At 37.8% G+C, this 22,175-nt stretch overlaps 1 protein-coding gene across 15 annotated transcripts in view; it reads right to left on the minus strand.

The window, feature by feature from the left end:
* Positions 1 to 22,175, minus strand: part of MAST4 (microtubule associated serine/threonine kinase family member 4) — a 569,247-nt gene that overhangs the window by 121,880 nt on the left and 425,192 nt on the right. The window lies entirely within an intron of this gene.

The raw sequence follows: 22,175 nt of genomic DNA on the forward strand, positions 1-22,175 counted from the left end.
AAATTACTTTCTGAGTGCCTCAGATATGCTAGGCACTATTCTAAACAAACAAAAATCTCTGCTCTCAAGGGAGCTTACATTTTGGAGGGAAAAGCAGAAAATGAACATAACAAATTTGTAAAATTTGTGGTACATGAGATAGCGATGGAGGAAAAATAATGCACAAAGTAGGACAGAGATTGCAGGGGTGGGAGTTCACAATTTCAAACAGCTGGTCAGGAAAGGCCTCACTGGGGAGGTGACAGAGGATAAGACCAGAAAGCAAGGAAGTGAGCATTCAGCAAGAGCAGAGGCCCTGAGGCCAGAGTGTTCTAGGAGCAGCAGGCAGGCCAGCATGGCAGGTGTGCAGAGAGCCAGGGAAGAGTGCCAGCAGAGGATGGTAGAGCCATGGCAGGAGGCAGGTCTGCAGCAGCCTGCAGGCCACAGTGCAGAGTCTAGTCCCTGAGTGACAAGGGAAGCTGTTGGAAGGTTCTGAACATAACCTGACTTGTTTTTAGAGAATCATTCTGGCTGCTAGATTAAAAGGAGGAAGCAGGAGGACCAGTTAGGATGTCGAATTGATGTGCATCTTGAATGCACTCTTATCGCCTGTGGTTCTGCTTTCAAATATAGTATTTTACTGTAAAAATTAGTTTATACAAAAACAGCTCCAAAATTCAATGCAAGTGTTACATCAGTCTGTGCTCTTTTGTACAGCCTCAAAAAACTTGGAGAAATAGCAAGTGCTGATACTATCAGCCTGAGTGCCTCAGGCTTTTCCATATTTGTATCAATGTAATGATCCAGGTCATAGTGATCAGGGGGATGTAATTATTGACATTATTGGCTTGATACTTGACCTTAACTTTTCTATTAGCAGAAAAACTCTTCTAAAGGCATTAATTGTAATGGGAATGAATGGTTGCCAACACTGCTTTCACCTACGAACAAAAACAATTTAGGCTAATTTCAATAGCTATAGAAAGGGATAAGCTTTCAAAAATTCTGAAGAAAGTCAACAGGAAAATATATATTACCTTATATAGTACTTCTGGAAATATATCTAATCCATTAAGATAAATCCACAGTGAGATCTGGCCCAATTCTCTGTCTTCATAGAAGAAAAGAAAAACAGCTGAATATGTAGATATTAGAAAAGGCAACTATCCAATATAACAAATATTTCTGGAATGTCTATTCCCATGTACAAAGTACTGTGTAAGAAAATGAAGTTGTTTCAAAGTGTTCAAAGCATAAAAGGAGAGATAAGACTGATTCACAGATAACTAGACTCTAAGGCAGAATCTGGAAAAGAGATACAACAAAAATTTGCTGCTGAAGTGTGAGATAAATTCCCATTCAGCTTTTAAACACATTTTCATAAACAATAAGCAGTAGAATTTTACAGAATACACTATGCATTGCAGATTATCCATCCATTTCATAGGACTTCCCTAAATAATCTCGTAATTTCAGTGATCTGCTTGATGAAAATACAGTCACTTGTTGCTTAGCAGGGATACATTTGGAGAAATGCCTCGTTGGGCTATTTTGTCCTCATGCAAACATCACAGAGCGCGCTTACACAAACCTAGATGGTAGAGCCTACTGCACACTGAGGCTATATGGGATAGTCTATGGACCCCAGGCTACAAACCTGTATAGCATGTTACTGTACTGAACACTGGAGGCAACTGCAACACAATGGTATTTGTGTATTGAGAAAAGAAAAATAACTCAGAGCAGTCTGAGCTACGTGAAATATGCAAAATGTATCAGGCCCAGAGAGACAGGAGTAGGGACTTCAGTCACATCCCCACCTTGCCTGGGGGACAATCGTTTAAAGGCATTTTGTTTCTGACTAGTTGCTTCACTCATTATCTTCATGTTCCTGGAATTTAAGACAGAAATAACAATGTATACACAATTAATAGCTTGTGTTATTTTAACATAAATTCTTGGTAAACAATTTAGGAACTACCTCTTCTTTTCCTTTAAAAATCTACCTGTAACTGCTGCTAATTGGAGTGTATATACAGAGCAACTTGAATCTATGCTCAGGGTTGCAATCCTCAAACTTAGCCCCAATGAAACTCTCTACTTATCTTAATTTTGCCTTGGACTTTTCCTTTCAGGTTGACAGGATCTAAACATAGAGGTACAGTAAAAATATGGCATTACAATCATGTGGGACCACCTGCGTATATGCAGTCCTTCATATATGTGGTCTGTTGTTGACTGAAATGTTACACTGTGTATAAGTGTACATTTTTAACAACTAATTTCTCCTGAGTTATTCTCCATTTCGTGGCTCTATTTCAAAGTTAGACATATCGGCATAGCTATTTCTACATGGCTAACATGGTGGGCTCTGATGTCATAGTATTAGCATGTGTCATTGGTGGCTGACATTCACCTTGTCATATTGCAGTAAACCTGGCAAGCACAGTATCACTTGGTGGTCACAACATAACTTCGAATTGTACATGAAGCTTACAACCTAGGAGTGGGCTATACATTTTTTGAGAACAAGGATTATATTTTATGTAACATTGAATCCCTTTGGATACCCAGAAGAACATAGAAAAAAGATTAGTTGAACAGAAACACATTAAATACTTTTGAATGACTGGCTAAATGTGGTCCCTGCCTTCAAGAAGTTTATAATTTAACTTGGAGGACAAACATATAGTCCAACTTATAAGACTAAACTGATTTAAAATGACATAATATAGTCCAATACTACTGGATTGATCAAGGCAATGTACATAGCTAAGAAAACACAAAGAGCTGACGAAGTCTGTGGTGCTGGATGCATGGTATGAAACATCCTACTGGAACAATCAACATACATATCATTCTGAATAAAACTGCAATGGGATCATCGGTCTAATTAAAAGAGGGAGCAAGACACAATGATCGAAGTCAAGTAGAAGCTGGATATAATGGGATTTGTATGGCTCACACCTGTAATCCCAACACTTTGGGTGGCCAAGGCAGGAAGGCTCGTTGAGGCCAGGAGTCTGAAACCAGCTTGGTTAACATAGGGAAACCTCACTCTATAAAATATTTTTAAAAATAGCTAGGCATGCTGGTGTGTGCCTTAGTCCCAATTACTCAGGCAGCTGAGGCTGGAGGATAACTTGGGCCTAAGAGTTTGAGATTACAGTGAGCCATGATCACTCCACTGCATTCCAGCCTGGACAATAGAGCAAGACCCTCTCTAATTTAAAAAAAGAAAAAGGTGGGGAGGAAGGAAGGATTTATAGTAGCAGAATAAATCCAAGTTTTTTAAATGTTAGAAGTAAAAAAGTAATTAATGTGAGAAGGGCCTATATCTCATTGCCTATTAATTGTTTAGTGCAATTTATCTGCAACATGAGTCATAGGAGAGACCTAGTCTGCATGCCTACCCCAGGGATTCTAGGTCATCGGCGCAGGTCATGTATTTACAGGAAGGACCTCAAGGGCTGGGAGAGTCAATGACGGAGATGGCTTTTGGATTTCAGATTAGTACAACAGCCCAAAGATCAAAGACACACAATAAAGAGTGTTACCATTTGAGATGAAGATGGGAAGAGAGTACTGGAAAGGCCAGTAATTATCTCTAAGAGATAAAGGGCATGTGCTGTAACTTGGGAAACTTCTCCAAGGGCTGATGCTACCTAAAACATAGTATAAAGTCATTCAAAACTCACATGGCCTAATCTAGCCTGCCAGGATAAACAGCGGCTATGACCTGGCTGGCCCTACCTAGAGCTGGGTTATCAAAGTAGCAAAGTTGGGGGAAAGGTGGAGGTGGTGGAGCCAGTTTTATAACATGGGGAAAGGTCAGATCAAATACCTATGAGACAGACATCCAAATGGTTGGCTGTCCATAGGTCAGTTATTATTAGGGACCAAAGAGAAGTCAACAGACATACTGGGGAATTAAGAAAAGATACACAAAACACAAATTAATGGTTTTCTAAACCTCTACTTTACAAGTGTGTACTGGGGGTAGGGAAGATGTGTGTGACATAAACAAGTTGTTTTTTGTTTTTAACTTCCGTTTTTTGTACTCAATGTAAGTATATTAAATTCACAATTTGATATGTCTTTTTCCAAGTAGCAGAAAAACCAAGTTCAAAGTCCTACTGTTAAAATTACTTTAATCAATTTAATTTAATGGCATTAGATTATTTTCAAATGGCCAGGGATAAGGAAGTAACTCTTGAAAAGACCTTAGACAGTGGTGGCAGTCCCAAGCCAGAGTTAATGCAATAACTTAAATCTAATGTTCCAATCTTCCTTTTTGGAAATAACACAGTAAAATTTTACTATTAACTTTTTTCTCCTGTACCTCATGTCCCAATCGCATTGCTTTTATGAAATGGTCATTGGCTTTAGAAAGCTTGATTGGGAGATGTCCTTATATCCAAAACTTATTTGAATATACACATAGCAACTAAATTATTATAATATAGTTTTACCCATTTCAGCCTTCTCTATACAGAAATTAAATCTCAGTTTAACTTGCTACCACTAGAACTATTTAATTTGGTGAATATATTTTAGTCTATAATTTAGCTACATAGCTAATCACTAACCAAAAAAATAAAAGGGTCTCTTCCTTCCTTCTGCTTCCGAGGACCCAAGGACCACTTCTTTTTGACCCACAAAAGGGAACGGGGTTTACTTCCGTGACCACCAAATCTCCTTTTATGACATTCAACAGAAATTTATTTCAAGCCCAGAATGAACAGCATGACTATTTAACACCTCCCGGCTCTACAGCATTTGGCTTTTATATAGCAGTTTGGCATAACGTTCTGCCCACAAGTGAACTGTCCCTGATTTCATGTGCCTCCACAATCGGAACACAAACATACAAATATAAGAAACCGACACCAGAGCTCCACTTTGTTCTTTTTTGTGAGAAGTCATGTGGCAAAAAGCCAGTGTCTTTCTGTTCAGCATGTTTTGTTGCTAGCTGCTCCTAATTCAGTATCTTGCAAAATGACATTCTGTTAATGACATGAATGTCAAAGCTGTGATAATGGGCAGAAGTAGAAGAAAATGTTTCCTGAATGGAGAAGCAACAGGAAAACTGCCAAACGGATATTAATATTAGTTGTGTGTTTATCCTATACTTTAGTGCTTGGTCCCTACTATTTGTTTCTAACACGAAAAGGGAAGTAGTCTCTAAGGAGCGAAGAATAGCTCACCTTGGTGAAAAGCACAGGAAAAAAAAAAAATAAGAGGTCAAAGGAATGTTTTCCCTTAATTAACTTGACAGATGTCTTTTCTTTTCCTCATTTGCATCCACTAATGTTTTCTTAGTCATTCTCTCACTTTGCAAAGATGAAATTGGCCACAAGGAACCAATTCTGTTGCTAAAGACAGGAGGACTGGGGAATTACCAGAAGATGCTGGCCTTTAAGATGCTCAGTATTCAGTCTGGGTAATGAGTGTTCCTTGCTGTTGTTATTTGTGGGGTAACAGAATTTTAGGTCTGGAAGACAATGAAGTGACTTGCCAACGTAGCACCACCAATTAGTGGCAAACAGAGCCTAAGAAGGGACGTTAAGTGGCTCCCACAACCAGGGTACATTAGAAGGTAGAAATCTGCATGAGACATATGGATATACTTGACTACTTCTTATGTGAACATACAGTAACTGTTCTACAAAGGAAGAGACAGTTCTGTTTTAAATTAAATGGACTCAGTTTCTTAAGAGAATGCAGCCATGAAATACAAGGACTTGCCATTAGTAGATCTACTGTTGAATTCCAAACCCACTAAGCCTCAATTTACTGATCTGTAGAGCACGGATAATAATATCAATAATCATGGCTAGTCACAGTGGCTCATGCCTGTAATCCCAGCACTTTGGGAGCCAAGGCAGGCAGATCACTTGAGGTCAGGAGTTTGATACCAGCCTGGCCAACATGGCGAAACCTTGTCTATATTAAAAATACAAAACTTAGCTGGGTGTGGTGGCACAGGCCTGTAATTCCAGCTACTCAGGAGGCTGAGGCAGAAGGATCGCTTGAACCTGGGAGGCGGAGGTTGCAGTGAGCTGAGATCGCACCACTGCACTCCAGTTTGGGCGACAGAGCAAGACTTTGTCACAAAAAGCAAAAGAATATCAATGACCACAGAGGGCTATGTGGAGATTAACTGAGATAATTTATGTAAAGAAATTATCATAGTGCCTGGCACACAGCAAGTGCTTTATAAATCTTGGCCATCAAAATAATTCTAGAGTACTTGATGTTGTGGAAGAAAAAAGAACAAAATAAAATATTTGGTCTTTCTCCCTGGTATACATTCTCTCAGGCATATTTGTTTTCATACAAGAGGTTAGTTCTAGGGCAGCAAGGCTTGATGGTAAATGTAAACATTATCCTAGTTATAGAAAGAAGGTACCAGTAAGAAGTATAATTGGTGGGTTTTAGAAACACAGAAAAACAAAAGCTTCAGAACCACAAGTTCAAAGTATCCACTCAAACACTGGCCAACGGCTTCTAATTGTCAACATCAAGGTGGAGCAACATGCAAGGGACTGCACTCAACAGACTTCAGTGCTTTGGAACAACTGTCAAAACCGTGCACATCAGCCCAATCTTGCTCTGCTACCATAGTCCCCAGACAACCTTCTTATTAGCTTCATGGAGAGGTCTGCCCAAAAGTGATTAAAAAAAATAATAATAACTGCTAACATTGACAAAGCGTTTAACACACTCCAAGCAATGGTTTAATTTTCATGACAATCCTATAAGGTAGGACTTATTTTTATCCACATCTTTATAGATGTGAAAATTGAAGAACTGAGAAGTTCAGTAACTTGTCCAAGATCACAGAACTAGTAAGTGGGAGAACCAGGATCTAAACCCAGGCAGTCTGCCTTCAGAACCTGTGTTTTTAACAATCTTGCTAGACTGTCTACAAAGCAGAGAATAAGACCTTTGAAGGGTCTAGGCCCAATAATGATTATATGTACACTTATAAATTAATATCTCACCATTCTGGTCATACATAGAAATCACATGAGCTTGGTAACTAGGAATCCACACCTAAGAGATGGCGCTGGTACTTGGGATACCAACCAAACCAGACTTTTGAGTCTGTAGCATGAGGGTCAGGTACAAGAGATGGTTCAAGCTATGGAGCTTTACATCAGATTGTGAGGTTTTTTCGGAGGCAGTAAGTCTGACCCTGGTGGACAGACAGTCCAGTATCACCAAGTGGGGCATGAGTTTTATCCCAGGATACACTTGTGTACAGATTTTTCAGGCTCATGGTAGACAGGTGGGATGTGGACACAATATAAACGCTCCTTCCTCCACAGTGTATTCTCAAAGATCCATAGGTAGATGATCCAACATACGAATTACCCAGGTCAACCAGGCACTTCCTTCCTTATGCCTGCCCAAACCAACAGATCTAGCCAGACACAGCTCTCTGGAGAGAACTGTGTTTATGCATGCAGCAGATTTTTTTTTGTTCTATTGTTTTTTAGTGGATTTCAAAATCAAATCCATATTTCTGGATCATGCCTCTTTTTATATGACTTTTCTGGTTTCTTATTTCTAGATAACTCACTCTCAGTGTTCAAGAGAACCCAGAAATCAGATTTGTGATATGAAGCATCCTTGTATAGCACTGGCTTTTGGGAAAAGAAGAACTAATGCCCACATTGTAACATGCGTCAGAAAGCAAATTTGGCCAGCAAATCAGAATAAGATACACTGACTGCATTAGTGAGATAAGTTTATATTATATATATATATACACACACACATATATATATATAAAATCTCAAAATAAAGCAAACTCAACAGTAAAAAATCTTATATTTACAAATCTTATAGCCTTGTAACCCCAAATTGTAGATTCTTCTGTTGCACTTATTCTTTCAAGATGTTATTCCTTTAGTCTGGTATCTTCCACCATTACTATCCTCCAAGAACTCCCTAGACTCTAAGAAAGCAGACAGGAGAGGGATCTGTGTGTAGAAAGAGGCCTCACTAAATTGTGTGGATTAGATTAAAACTATGGCAGGAGATGGGATGAGACACAGTGTTTCAGTTAATGAGGAAAAGTTTAACTGTGGTTTCAGTCACTTTCAGATCTCCTGCCTGCCTCTTATAGGTACGAACACTTGTTTCTCACAGGTCCAGCCTTCCGTTTAATGAGAGGAACTCATTCGTCCCTAGCCTGAGATTTGGTCCTTATCAGTAAGTACTCCAAGCTCCAGGATAACACATCAATTCCTCCTCACCATATTCACCAGACACCCAACCTAAACTCATTCTGCATTCCCTGCAGTGACTCAGAGAGTTCCTGTTCATTGTGTCCCTGGATTCCTACTTATGAAAGCTATGGAATCCCTGACCTTCACATGGAAGTACTGCTAAGCAGAAATTCAATGGTATAGACAGATGGCACCCCACTGTGTCAACTTTCCATATTGAAAGGGATTGTGAATAATTCACCCACATGAAATTAAACTGCATATCAAGACCAGAATTAGGATGCCTCAACTTACTGGAAAGAAATCAATGGTACTATGAAAGAAATAAACATGAACTCCTCTATTGCTTACTTCCACTTATTATTTTTCTAAATAGACCCTAAATCCTATTGAAAGGGTAAAATACATCTGAAAACAACAATGCAGTTAAATCCATCTTGAAAATAAAACCTGTCGATAGCTACCAAGCGAGTCATTCCTTTGGCTTTGTGGTCATAACATATTTCCATTCAAGTATAATCATAAAATTGTGGAGCTCGTTTACATAAAAGAAACAGTGTTTTCTATGTCCTTAAATTAAAGATCTCTCTCCAGAGCCCTGGGTCTTAAGATACTAGCTTCAGTGACTATTTATTACAAAAGGCTGCAATGTTTTCTGAACTCACAAAAGTATATGGTAAGGAGCAAACACACATTGTACTATTAGCTTGCCTCATGGACAGTACACCAAAAATTTGATGCTATGTATTTCAAATAATAAGAAATCATTTTCATTTTATTTTTTTTTAAAAATCACATGAGCACCTATTTTTGTATCTAAATGTGTCAATATTTTAAAATAATGTATAAGAAGGGAGATGAGTGGTAAGCATGAGGTTATGCTGTCTTTCTACAAATTGAAGACTAGCACTTCGTGATAAACAGTTTCACAGGACAAAGTTAACTTCCACTCCACTCCATCAACACCATCATCAATTTGGTTTTCTTGTTTTAAGGTAACTTGTTTTTCTGATGTGTAAGTAGCCACTGTTACTCCACCAAAAATCCCCTAACAGTTTTTAGAGTATCTTGCCTCAGGCAGAGGACTGGTACCAGGGCCCAAGACAAGTGCTTACAAGGAGTTTGTAATCAGGAAATCTAGGGAGGGTGACTTTTCCTTGCATTATTAAATAGATCCATTGTTCAGTTAAGTGACTTTGTATAACTGGGAGGACAAAAATAAATAATAAAAATCAGTCTACCTAAGATTTGACAAAAGCTGTGTTAAAAAAAAAAAAAAGAGAAACTAAAGGCAAAAATAAAGATAAAGCAGCATATAAAATCATCTAAACTAGAATTGCAACTGTTAGAGAAAGATTTCAATAGCCAGGTAGACAAAGTGTTCCCATCTTAGGTTAAGGTGTTTTCTGAAATAAATGCTGTGGAAAGAGAAGATATTTAACAAAGAAGCAAATTTCTTTTTATCATTAAGAAATATGAAAAAGGTGGATGCAAGAGGTCTCTAGGAAGATTATTTAATGTGTCCATAATATATTGTTAAACAAAACATAATTCCACTTATGAAATTTTTTTTTGGATTATTGTATCACAGCAAACACCAGAAGAACCAACAAGTAATGTTTGTGTTCTAGTTTTAAAAAAGAAAAAATAAAAATCCCTGGGCAATGAGTCTAGCATCATAGTTAGAAAGAATTAATGATATATTAATTATAAATGATAACTCTATCTCCCAAATTCTCCTGGCTCTTGTTGTCAAAGCCTTGCTTCAGAGATGGGTCATTTTTCAACTGTTAAAACTTCCTCTTAGAGAAAGAACATTGATTAGTTTTCTACTCTCTCTTCTAAGAGATGATTTTACCTCAAAAAGATTAATCTCTAGCTCATCCAGGAGAAAGAGTTAATCAATTTGTATAGAAATGAAGAAAACTGTTTCCCTGATCTTTTTTAAATGTTTTATTAAAAATTGATAAGATCCAGGAATAGAAATAGGGTTGACAACGTTTCTTAGGATAGCTCATTTTTTGCTTCTTCTGTCCTCCAAATGCTTTTTATGTACTAAATGAGCTATGTATTTTTAATACTCTACTCCATAATACAGATCCAGTTCTGTCTGAGTCACACCAGCCTAAAATCAAATGATGACAAAGTCTAGAGGGAAAAGAGGGCATTTCAAAAGAGAACAAGGACTAAGCCTGACACAGAACAGGCTTGCCCTCCAAGAACTGGGAAGCTGGAACCCTCAACAATCACCTCTCTGCTTAGCCACTAACTTTCTCGTTTCTTCTTTTTATTTTATGGAGATGGGGTCTTGCTATGTTGCCTGGATGGTCTTGAACACCTGGGCTCAAGTGATTTTCCCTCCTCAGCCTCCCAAAGTGCTGGGATTACAAGCTTAAGCCACTGCACTCGACCTTTCCTTTTTACTGGAGACCACTCAACAACCACCCTGGAATTAACGACCTCTTTTATGTGGCAGGTTTTTGTTTCTAATCAAGCCAATTAACAACAAATCTCCCCTATACATACATCCCTTTTTGGCCTTTTTCTGGGATGATAATGAACAAAAGACAGTGAAGGACAAATGATTAGTCTCTTTCTCCTAAAAACCCTGAATAAAATGTAGTCAAGCTATACAATCACCACAAGATGGGATTACTCCAAAAATGCTTACAAAGACATAAGAGAAAATATATAGCATCCAAAGGCTGATATTAAACATCAGTCTCTGTATCCGTGAGTTATGCATTCGTGGATTCAAACAAATTCAGACAGAAAATACTTGGTGAAAAAAATTGCATCTGTACTGAACACATACAATTTTTTTCTTGTCATTATTCCCTATACAATACAGTATAAGATCTATTTACACAGTATTTACATTGCATTAGGTGTTATAGGAACCCTACAGATGATTTAAAGTATATAGGAGGATATGGGTAGGTTATATACAAATACTATGTCATCTTATATCAGATTTTGAACATCCTCAGATTTTGGTTTCCAAGGGAGGTCCTGGAACCAACTCCTCGGGACACTGAGGGACTACTGCATAGAGAATGCAAAGAAGATGAATAGGAAGAAAATGTACATAAATCATAATAGTGATTACTTCTCAGTGGCAGGAATATGAGAGTATGAATGTATGTATGCTTGTACTCTAGTTTTCAAAAATTTTTAATCATGAATATTTTAACCTCTTAACCTGGAAAATGTGAGTTTTATAAAGAAAAGCTGATGTCCTTTTAAATATTGCTAGCCACAATTTCTAAGCAGAAAGGCAGAAGCTAGAGAGGGTGGGCAATGGGTCCTGCAACAGGATACTTTATTGAGATACTAATTTGTGGTATTCTTTCTGCAGGAAGAGAATGAAAAGTAATTTTTCCTTCCTCTATACCAAGTCTTTGTATTCAGACTCTGGCCTCCTGGGCCTTGAAGGGTATTTAATGCGTTTTGGTCCCAGGAAAGGGAATGGATGTTGGGAGGCATGCTAAAAGCAAGTCCCAACCCAGGCTCTTTCCTGAGACACTCCCACAGGGAGTGCAATGGGTAAGCTTCTCAAGCCTAGAGGGGTCTGCTTTCCTGAGACTGGGGTAGGCAATGAGGGAGGCAGTGGTGTCTGGCCTCCCCATAGCATTTACATTGTATTAGGTGTTATAAGTACCCTAGATATGATTTAAATGCAGTAGTGTCTGATCATGTAGCTAACCATGTGAGTAACAAAAACCTGTTACTCCTTTCCACTGACGGACTCCAAGGGGTGGAAGATGACAGGCTCCATGGTGGGCATTGTGTGGCTTGGGGATAGAGGTGAGCAACACACAGTGAAGGAAGCCAGGCTTACTTTGTAAGTGCCAATTACGGATGTTCCTGCCCACCACGGGCATCAAGGAGGACCACATCCCAGCTTAAAACAGGCAACATCACTCCATGTGGGCTTGGACAATAAGTAACTCTGATGAGTAGGAAGTGATTCCTGGTTTCTGTGTCACTTGACCACATCATAAAGGTTACATCAAGCAGCTACAGTAGAAAACTTGACATAGTAGATCCTGCTTGCTTGAGAAGTACCAGCCAGCCCTAACTTACTCAATGACAACCCACAATACCAGCAAACTGTCTTTCTCAGGAAATTATCAATATACTGTATGCCATTTTTTTTTTAGCCAAAGTCTATCCTTCCGCAGAACCTGACTTAAAATGTGAAAACAAAGCACAGAATGCTGACTGTACAGTTTGCTAATGAAAGGAATTGTTTGCACCCCTTAAATTACAATCCAATGGCTGTTCCTTGAGTAGTCACAGCAACACTAATCAAAGCCAAGCCAGGCCAGGCCCATTCTAATAGTTATTGATGATGTGGGAGAGACACAGCCAGACTTTGGCAGGTTTGGTGAACTTCAGAAATAGCAAAGCCAAAAGAAAAAGGACTCCTTTACTTAAAATGCAAAAAACAGAAACAAAACTTGAGTTGAAGAGGTTTGAAAAAAAACACAACTTGAGTTGCAGAGATTTGAAAGTGAATGCAGGTTATCTCTATGTCTCTATGGTTCACTCTAAACCAGCAGTCCTATAGGGGAACTTTCTTTTTGGTTTATAAATTAACCCTCTGAGTTACAGGGGTGCACTCATCAATGAAGATACTATCATTTTAGAAAATCCACATAGAGCACACAATTTTTATAGTGCTAGACATAACCAGCTACTCTAAAATAATAAAGAATTCCACAGACGTCATCTTTTCCCAGCTTTTATTGTTAAATATATTCACTCCTTTTGGAGCTTTAATTACTGAATTTATATTTGGGCAGTGATTATCATATTGCATTGGAATATAAAGTGTCTCACATCCAATTTGCAGAAAACTTACAAAGTCAAAGCTGCAATGCCAAATCTAACTAGAATCACACTGTCACTTGTTAAAGCTTAAAGCTCGCAGTCCTGGGGTTAGTGAGATGGACTGAATTATCTGTTACTGCAGTGTCTGACATTTCAGGAAGGTCACCTGACTCTCGCTATTGAATTTCTGGCTAGAGAACTGATGGAGCAAACACATAAGTTAGGAATCTAGCACCAGAGACAATGAAGGGATGTTGTGGGTTTGAAATCATTGTTACGTAACCCCTAACCCTATCTCTACCCAGCCTAAAGAGGCCCACAAGTATCACCTGACATGGATCCCGTCCATTTCCTTCTTGAGCCCTTTCCACATAGGTTGCAGAAAAGGCATGCTTTTGTGGTGACAAAGAGCATTTCAATTATGTCAGGAGTTCAGGGTCCAGGTGGCTTTCAGCACCTTACATAAAGGCAACTTAGCAGAAAACATCTGAATAAGCTCTAAGGAACAATTACGAACTCTCTAGGTGTGGCTTGTGATGACACCACAACAAAAGATATAAGCCTTTTAGGCAAGTTGTTTAAATGGATAGACTGTACAAAGCTAGATAAGACATTTTGTACTTAAGTCACTGGCCAACTGGTTTATGTTCTAATCTCTTATTTGAAATGTGGTCTGCTGTAAAGAGTAAGCTGCTGTGAAGGGCTTCTTTCATTCAAGACCAAATAGATAAACAGGGTTACAAATCCAAAATGAAATAAAATAAGAGTTAAAAAATCTATTCTCATACTTCATTGTTTACATCCATCTGCAGATGGATGGCATACGTAGATGCGGATTCACAATGCCATATTATTTGACAATAAACTGATACTTTTCTTTGAAACCTAAACTTATTTTGCTTATCACTGAATGTGATTACAAAAGCCAGGATAAAGGTGGCAATGGTAAAGAGAAACAAACAAACAAAACCCACAGGCAGACTGTCTTCCCACGGGAGAGTCAAAGTTAATTAGCTTATCATATAACGAAATCTAGATCACTGTAATGTAACAAAATTCATAGGGCACCACACATCACTGCTTTAGCATTGTAACTGTTTCACTAATGTAAACTAACACTCAGCTACTTCTGAATCTGCTGCTTCATTTATGACTTTGACCAGGAGTTTCTGCTCCTTGGCCAAAAAACACAGAATATATTTTAGAATATAAATCCTGCCTATGCCTATGTTTCAATATACTATGCCAAACTAGCTCAGCTTGACTGCTTTTTTTTTTTGTCTGTATAGTTTCTTCAAAAAGGAGAAGTATCTGTAACAATCTGAAAAAAAAAAGCCACACACACACACACACACACACACACACACACACACACACAGAAATGAAAACCCAAAAAAGTAATCCTTACAACTCTATCAGTTAGCTGAGAGAAAAATTTCACTGTTATTTTAATGTTAGTAGCTGCCACTTTTTAAAAAGTGTTATCAAGTCAGCAAGAGTGTTTTTCTTTTTTTTTTTTTTTAAGGGTTAGATGTTCACAGTAAGAACTAATTAACTGCCAAGAATGAGATGGGTTTCCAAAGGAATACCATTCTCCTCATCCAATACTAGTTTCTATTTATTTTAAGTATGACCATTCATTCTTAATCTGAAAGTCTTTGTAAGCATGGTTAGAACAGGGCAAAAAGTATTTATATATGATTCTACAACATAAAGTAATTATCTTAGTGTTGGATTGAAATTCACCTGTATACGTATAAATATGGTACATCACTTTTCATAGTTTGTTGTCTGTACAATATTGAACATGAAATAAACGGCAATAGGTCTGAGCTACTAGATGTTATTTGTAGTTACTATAAGTGTGCTTGTGTATTTCTGCTTAAAATATAGATACACATCATTTTCTTTTTCAAGGGTTTTGAATTCTGTTGTTCTCAATAATCCTCTCATCATTTACCTAAAAGTCTATGGTAAATAACCATTGTACATACTGACACATGTGACCATATGAAATAGGTAAACCCACTGATCCAGACAGACCAGACTATGCTGCTGAAAAATCATCAAGTCAGGTAAGAAGAAACCCTTATTTTGTTCTTGATGTAAAATAATTCTGCCCTCCCCCAAAATAAAAATGGCGTTTAAAACTGGTCTTATTTATTCTAACATGATACTTTATAGCTCTCCTACTAGGCACTGCAGACAAGCATATATCTTGTTCTTTCTGTGACCCTAATGCAATACCTGGCACAGAGGCATGCTTAATTAAACCTTGCTGAATAAATGAATACTTTGAAAGAATAAGCCAATAAAAATGAGAAAAGATAAATTTTGCAGAAAACGTGGGTGGGGAAGTTTAGTCATAATAAAACCTAACCTTTCTTAAATCTCCCCCTTCTCAAATTAGTGGAAGTTTCCATTTTACAGTTTCTCCTAAAGATCCTGGAATCTGCATTAGAAAGCAGAGATTGTGGGTCAGGCTGTGCTGAGAGGTAACAAAGTCAGATTTTTTCATTGGCCTTCAGAGGCTTAATCTAAAATGGATTACAGGTACAGCAGGATAATTCACAGAAAGATTTAGGCAACTGCAAACATTCTGAAAGAATCTATAGATTAAATGAGTTAAAGCAGCCATGGAGCAAGAGTTTTTGGAAGGGGGGCAGATTGCTTTTGACAAATAAGCACCCCTTCAACGCAAGTGACAGAAGTAGGTCACGATGAGTAACTGAATTTTCCACTGATTCATTTCCACATATATCAGAGGCAGTAAAGGACACCAGTGATCTAGTTCTCCACCTGTAAGAGCTGTACAAATTAGTTCTCTCACGAAAGAAGGTGGAATAAAAACTGACCCAGCAGGGAGAACTGCCATCCTGACCTATGAATAGGTCACTAGGCAGTAAGGTCAACAGGCCTGACAGGAATATTCACTTCAGAGAAGTCTCCCATCTTCAGAAACTCTAACAATTTAGATTGTAGGGATATGGGAACAAGATGATTCCTGCTCTTTCTCCAGCTAACAGATCAGCACAATCAGGTTTAATGGTGTTATGCCAATTAACATGTATTTTACAAATCTTCACTAAGTCTGTACGCAGTTTTTCAGTGTTTAACTTTGAATGCAAATAACCTCTAAGTGTGATAGGGAAAAATTTTGCAAATCACGTCTAAATACAAATTCATTTATTTTAGTGCAAATGGAGCATACCACTGTAAATGTCAAATAGTCACCATCCATTATGATAACAGGGCCCAGCCAATCTTTCCAACTTATTCAAAGTTCACTGCATGAATGATCCAAGCCCTCAGTCCCTAGACAGAACTTAAAATATGTCCTTATTAAAAAATTCAAGGGCAATAAATCAGGCTAAAAAGGCGACAAGAGACGACCCTCCTCTGCCATCAACTCTGGGAAATGCCCAGGGCTTTCTGCTGGACTAGCCAGGGAGCTGACAGATTCTCTGTATCTATGCAGAGGAAAGCAGCAAAGGGTAGCAATTTAAAAACTGATAATCTCCACCCACCAGGAACTGATATTGATCTATTTAATAAACGCATACATTTTAGTCTAGTCAGAGATCATCCACAGATGAAAGCAAATGCTTTTTTCACATAGGAAAAAAATATCCTATGTGGAAGTGTTATCCCCAATAGACATCAATTTTACTTTTTACAGGACAGTTAATGAGTTAGGCAGCATTATCCACACTTTAAACAAAAGTAGTCAAATTCTAGCAAGTTCTGAAATACCAGCTAAAGTTACAGGAAAAAAATTTCACCATAACAGTTAATTGGCATAGAATCAACACCCAAGACCTTGGCCTCTTTAGCACAATGTTCTATTGAACTAAAATACTAAATAAAAACATAGCGATTGAGATACCCAAGGCTTTATAAAAGGAGACGTTGTAAGAGAGTGACACAAACACCCAAGATAAAAAAAGTGCTGAGGTACAGAACACTTAGAAGACGTCAGGTGTTCCAAATATACAATGTTTGTATGGTTTTAATGTTTTAAACTAAACTCCCTTGAAACTACACAACAGAATGGAAGGACTTAAAACCACAACTTCATTACTAATACAAAACAGATCTTATTTTAAATATCACCCCTTGGGACTCTGACCAATTTGCCCCAGGCCTGCTCTGGAATGGTGATGTACAGAAATGAAAAGGTATTTATTTTCTGAGTTAAAATGTCACTCAGATGATCTATTTTTGCCACCAGTGCTATGGTTACCTCTTCAAAACCAAAATGATGATTATGTCATTTTACCACAGCTATCTAATAAACATCAGATGGTCATCTCAGAGCTCTCATTCAGTGCTAACCTGGTTCAAGCCAAAGTTTAAAAAGAAAACAACCCTAAACCATCAAATATTGCTTGTAACACTATAAAACAAAAGAGATACGGAATAGAGGTATCACACCATGCTATTACTAAATTAACTGTAGAGCCTTTATGTTGTATTGCCCTGAGAAATGATTTGTTAAATAAAAACCTATAAGGATGTGAATGACCCATATGTATACAAAATATTTAGATAATAAAAATACACAATTAATTTGAAATCTGGTTTTACAATTTCCTAGATGCTCCTAAATATATATAACACTTAACAAGGAATCATGTGAAATACTAGTAAATTTCAACCTTAAACATACATTTTTATTTAATTGAAAAAATTTCATTAAACAAAATTTAAGTATATAATTTAGAGAAATTCAAATATATAAAAATAATATATAAGTCTTAGTTTCAGAATAATCAGGATTAACTTTGTGCAAACTCGTAAACAGGACAAACTTTTCAAGTCCACAGCAATTTCAATAATGTTGTTAATATCAAATTATAAAGTCAACAGCAATGAATTTATATTTTCCTTTCTCCTACCTTTTTCACATGAGGAAATGTACTTTCCTTCTAAAACTCCTACTATTCCGTCCACCTCACTTTCATTCTTCATGGACACAGAAATCATGCTGCCAATAAATGTTTTCTAAGTAGCAAACACTTTTTGTTCTTATCAAAAAATAAACAAACAAAACCCAACAATCAAAAAACACCATCACCTTGCCATAGAATTTTGCAACCCCAATTTCCTGCTCAATTTCTTTCAAACCTCTCCAGCCTAATTTCCTTTTTCTTAGAGATGAAATACACAGAACGGTAAGGTCCCTCAATATACTTAACTAAAAGAAACATGCTAGCAGTTTGATGACATTTCAGTAGGTATCTGATCCTCCTACAAGCAAAGACGTTTACATCCCGAATATTACTCCAAAGTAAAACAAAAAATATATGCCTATGGGAAACATAAGTAAACGGATGGCTCTATGGCTTGTCCTTCCTAGAAAACACTTTTAAAATCATGTACAAATTGTCTCCCCATCCCCACCTCCATTTCTCTTGGGAATGCAGAGGGCCAGAAACCTTAGACTCTGACCTGGGTCTAAGCAGACCATAAATACTTGAAGCTGCTGGAAAATAAATATTCAACACTAATTACCTTTGGCACTCTTCATTAATCTTTATGTACATGACTTTTTTTTTTTTTGAGACAGTGTCTCGTTCTGTCGCCCAGGCTGGGTGTAGTTACGTGATCATGGCTGCCTGTAGTCTCAACCTCCCAGGCTCAAGTGATCTTCTCACTTCAGCATCTCACGTAGCTGGCACTACAGGCACATGACACCATGCCTAGCGAATTTATTTATCTTTTATTTTTGTAGAGATGGGGTTTTGCCATGTTGCCCAGGCTGGTCTTGAACTCCTTGGCTTAAGCGATTCACCCACTTGGGCCTCCTAATGTGCTGAGATTACAGGCATAAGTCACCATGCCCGGCGGTGGATGACTCTTAATCCCCAATCTGGAACTCTCTTGCCTTCCATCCAGATCCACATATCCAGCATCTCCACTTGAATGTGTCTATAGAAGCTCCAATCCAATGAATCCCAAACTGAAGATATCATCTTCATCCAACGTGTCTTGCTTCTGTGTTCCCAATTTCAGTAATTGGTACCATTGTCTAACAGGCTAAAGCAGAACTATGAGCACAACCTCCACTTTAGTTCTTCTTCACTCTAATCACTCAGTTAGTCATCCAGTCTTGCAGAATCCACTTCCTGAGCGTCTCCCTTCATTCTCATGGTCACCAGCCTGCTTGTGGCATCATCACCATCTGCCCCAGAAGCCCGTGATGCTTGCTCTAACTCAGATCCTGGACTCCTTTTTGCACAACTCCAGTTCAATCCCTCATTGCTAGGAATCTTTCCTACAGGCAAATGTGATCTTATTGTCCTGTACAAAACCCTTCAGTGGCACCTCCTACCCTCAGAGTACATCTCCTGTTTGCCACTCTAATGGAAATGCTCCTCAACTCTCACTCGAGTCTCTTTGTACTATAGCTGTTTGTTTTGTATTGTTGTTGTTGTTGTTTTGCCTGGATTACAGTCTTCCACATTTCAATGATCTCTCACCCATCAAGGTTGTTTACTTCTTTCACAGCCCACTTTTTTGTTGTGTGTCTCCTGGATGCCCTCAAAGTCCACTATAATCCCCACCATGCATGGCTAAGAAGGAGTAAGACAGACATATACTCACACATGATACTGTAAATTCTGTTACTTCTTTGTGTTTTCCTGTCTCTACACCCAACTCCACAGCATTTCCTATAAAGCTGCAAGCGTTCAAGAAGGTAGAGACTCATCTGTCTCCTTCACCACTGCCTCTCCAGCACAATCCCTAACACATGGAAGGTGCTCAACTGATATTACTGAATTAATGAACAAATAAATGCAGAGGATGGAGAGTCAACTACACTCAGCTCCAAATTCCAAGCTTCATCTCCAAGTGAAATCTCCTCTGCATATCTTAAACTTAGAGGTGGTTATAACAACAGATCCTATCCTAAAGAGTAGCTTCCAGGAAGTAAGGATATTTCATATCTGAATTGCTTAATACAGACTAGAAGTCAAAAAATTCCTTCTTCATCCAACTCTATTCATTAACAATCCACAAACATGTTTTTAGACTGAAAACCCTTATGGTGAAAAGGCTTATTCTTATAAAATGCACAGCTTCTACTTTTTACTCTGACAGGTAAAGTTTTTATTTGGAATTATCAAAAGAAAACTAGAAGGAAGCTCTGCCATCTTTGATGCAGTTCTATGGTTAGAATCAACTGTGCATTCAGGAACTGTGTCTAAGACTCCATCACTAAACTGTGTTTCTTTTTGCAGTTGTACCAGGAGGTATCATTAGCCCTCCAGATCCTTATGTGCACAACGTGTATTTACGTTCATCTGTGAGTGCATACAGAGATATGCGTGAGATTACATCTGTGAGAGATACAGAGAGGTACGTGGCTAGATTCAACTTTGCTTCCACAGCATAGTTGGGAATCTGATGAGAATAAAAAACATCTGTATGAACTCTTGGTCAAGACAGATACAGTTTATTTTCTTTTTGTAATAATTATATATTTCAGTGAATTCAGTACTGCCAATAAATACAAACAGCACTCAAATCACCTTTCTTAGTACAACATTAAAGTATAAAACTGCTGTCTTCTACACTAATTCTCTGAATTGTATCATTAAAAATGTAGATAAATATCCTTACATATTTTGTAGCAATAACTCTGATATTTTACAATAATTATATAAACGTGTTCTTGAAGATAATAATCTTATGTAAAATCATTAAAAATAGGATATATTATATCCTACCTTCCATATTTAACATGATATATTTGGATTTTTTACAAATAAAGGTAACTGGCTAATTTAAACCTGATTTCTTTTCAAAGAGTTTCTTTTTCATCTGCATTAAGAATTAAAATATTAATATAAGGTGAGGCCCAAAGATAAGGAGGGAGGGAGTCTTTGCCCTCCACATCTGTGTCAGGCTCCATGAGTCATTAAAAAATGAATTGTTTTTTCCATCTTTTTAAAACAGAATTCTGTGGTCTCAAATATTCCAGAAGTGTGCCTAAGGGGCTATGATTTACAATTATTCTGTCTCATGCTGATTAGCATAAATGACCATGATAGAAAACTGTATGCAAACCCTAGAAGAGTCAATAAAATGTATTGATCCATAGCAACAACTAAAGGAGGAAAAATTACTTATAGTCTATGCTTCAAGCTTCCTATCTAATTTAGTAGAGGATCTTATAACCTGAAAATAATTCCATGTTTACAAAGCATTCTGCTGATGGTTGCATGAATTACATTTCACCAGCAGATAGACAAATCAATCTCTGCACTTTGCTCTACTCCCCAGTCTATCAGGCTGGCTGTGAGTCTGTACCCAAATTAACACAGGGGCATTTATGCAGCAGCTGTAAAGCCAAAAAGAATGCTCCTCTCCATTAGAAACTATTGTGAGATGCTGTTGTGGTAGGCAAGTGGCATGGCATGTAAAAGCATTTGAGGCTTTGCCTCTTAAAATATTTTTTCCCCTCTAAAATGTAGCATCGAAGGTGGTAGGTATATAGGTAATGAGAAGAAATGTCTTCACTCCTCTGAAAAGGTTAGGATAAATTTTGCTCGCCACTTCTCTTATTCATTGTATATTTAGACCTTGATCATTAAAACACTTACAAACTCTAGGAAAGAAAACTGCTTTAAGACTAACAGACGAGAAGTGTTTTATCAATATTATTCTTTAGCTTTTTTGTATTTCAAAGATTTTACTTTCCAGCTGAGCAGCACCAATTCAAGCCTGACAAGTAGGTAGGTGCAGTACACAATCTTTATACATTCATGGCCACATTTAATTAGGGAAAAGCATGCAGTTATGACAAAGGAATGGTGAGATGCTGACAGATACAGGCTCCTTTAAAGTACTACATGAAGTACAGGGGACACAGTCACATTTCCACATGTCCCGGCCTTGGGGCCCTCCAGAGGCACATGATGTGGGTGATAATTACTCTACTCCTTTCCTATAGTTCTTCTTTGTTTTAATATACTCCTGGGCTTTCCTAGCTACATGCTAGCTAAAAGTAACTGATGAAAGCCAGCACTTTTCTGACTGGAGTGCTGACCAGGTAAATCAAAGGTTACTTTTTTTGTATAACATCCCTTCAATTATGCCAGGCCCCTGATAATC

The sequence above is a fragment of the Gorilla gorilla genome, chromosome 19 (genome assembly GCF_029281585.2).
Source record: "Gorilla gorilla gorilla isolate KB3781 chromosome 19, NHGRI_mGorGor1-v2.1_pri, whole genome shotgun sequence".
Lineage (NCBI taxonomy): Eukaryota > Metazoa > Chordata > Mammalia > Primates > Hominidae > Gorilla > Gorilla gorilla.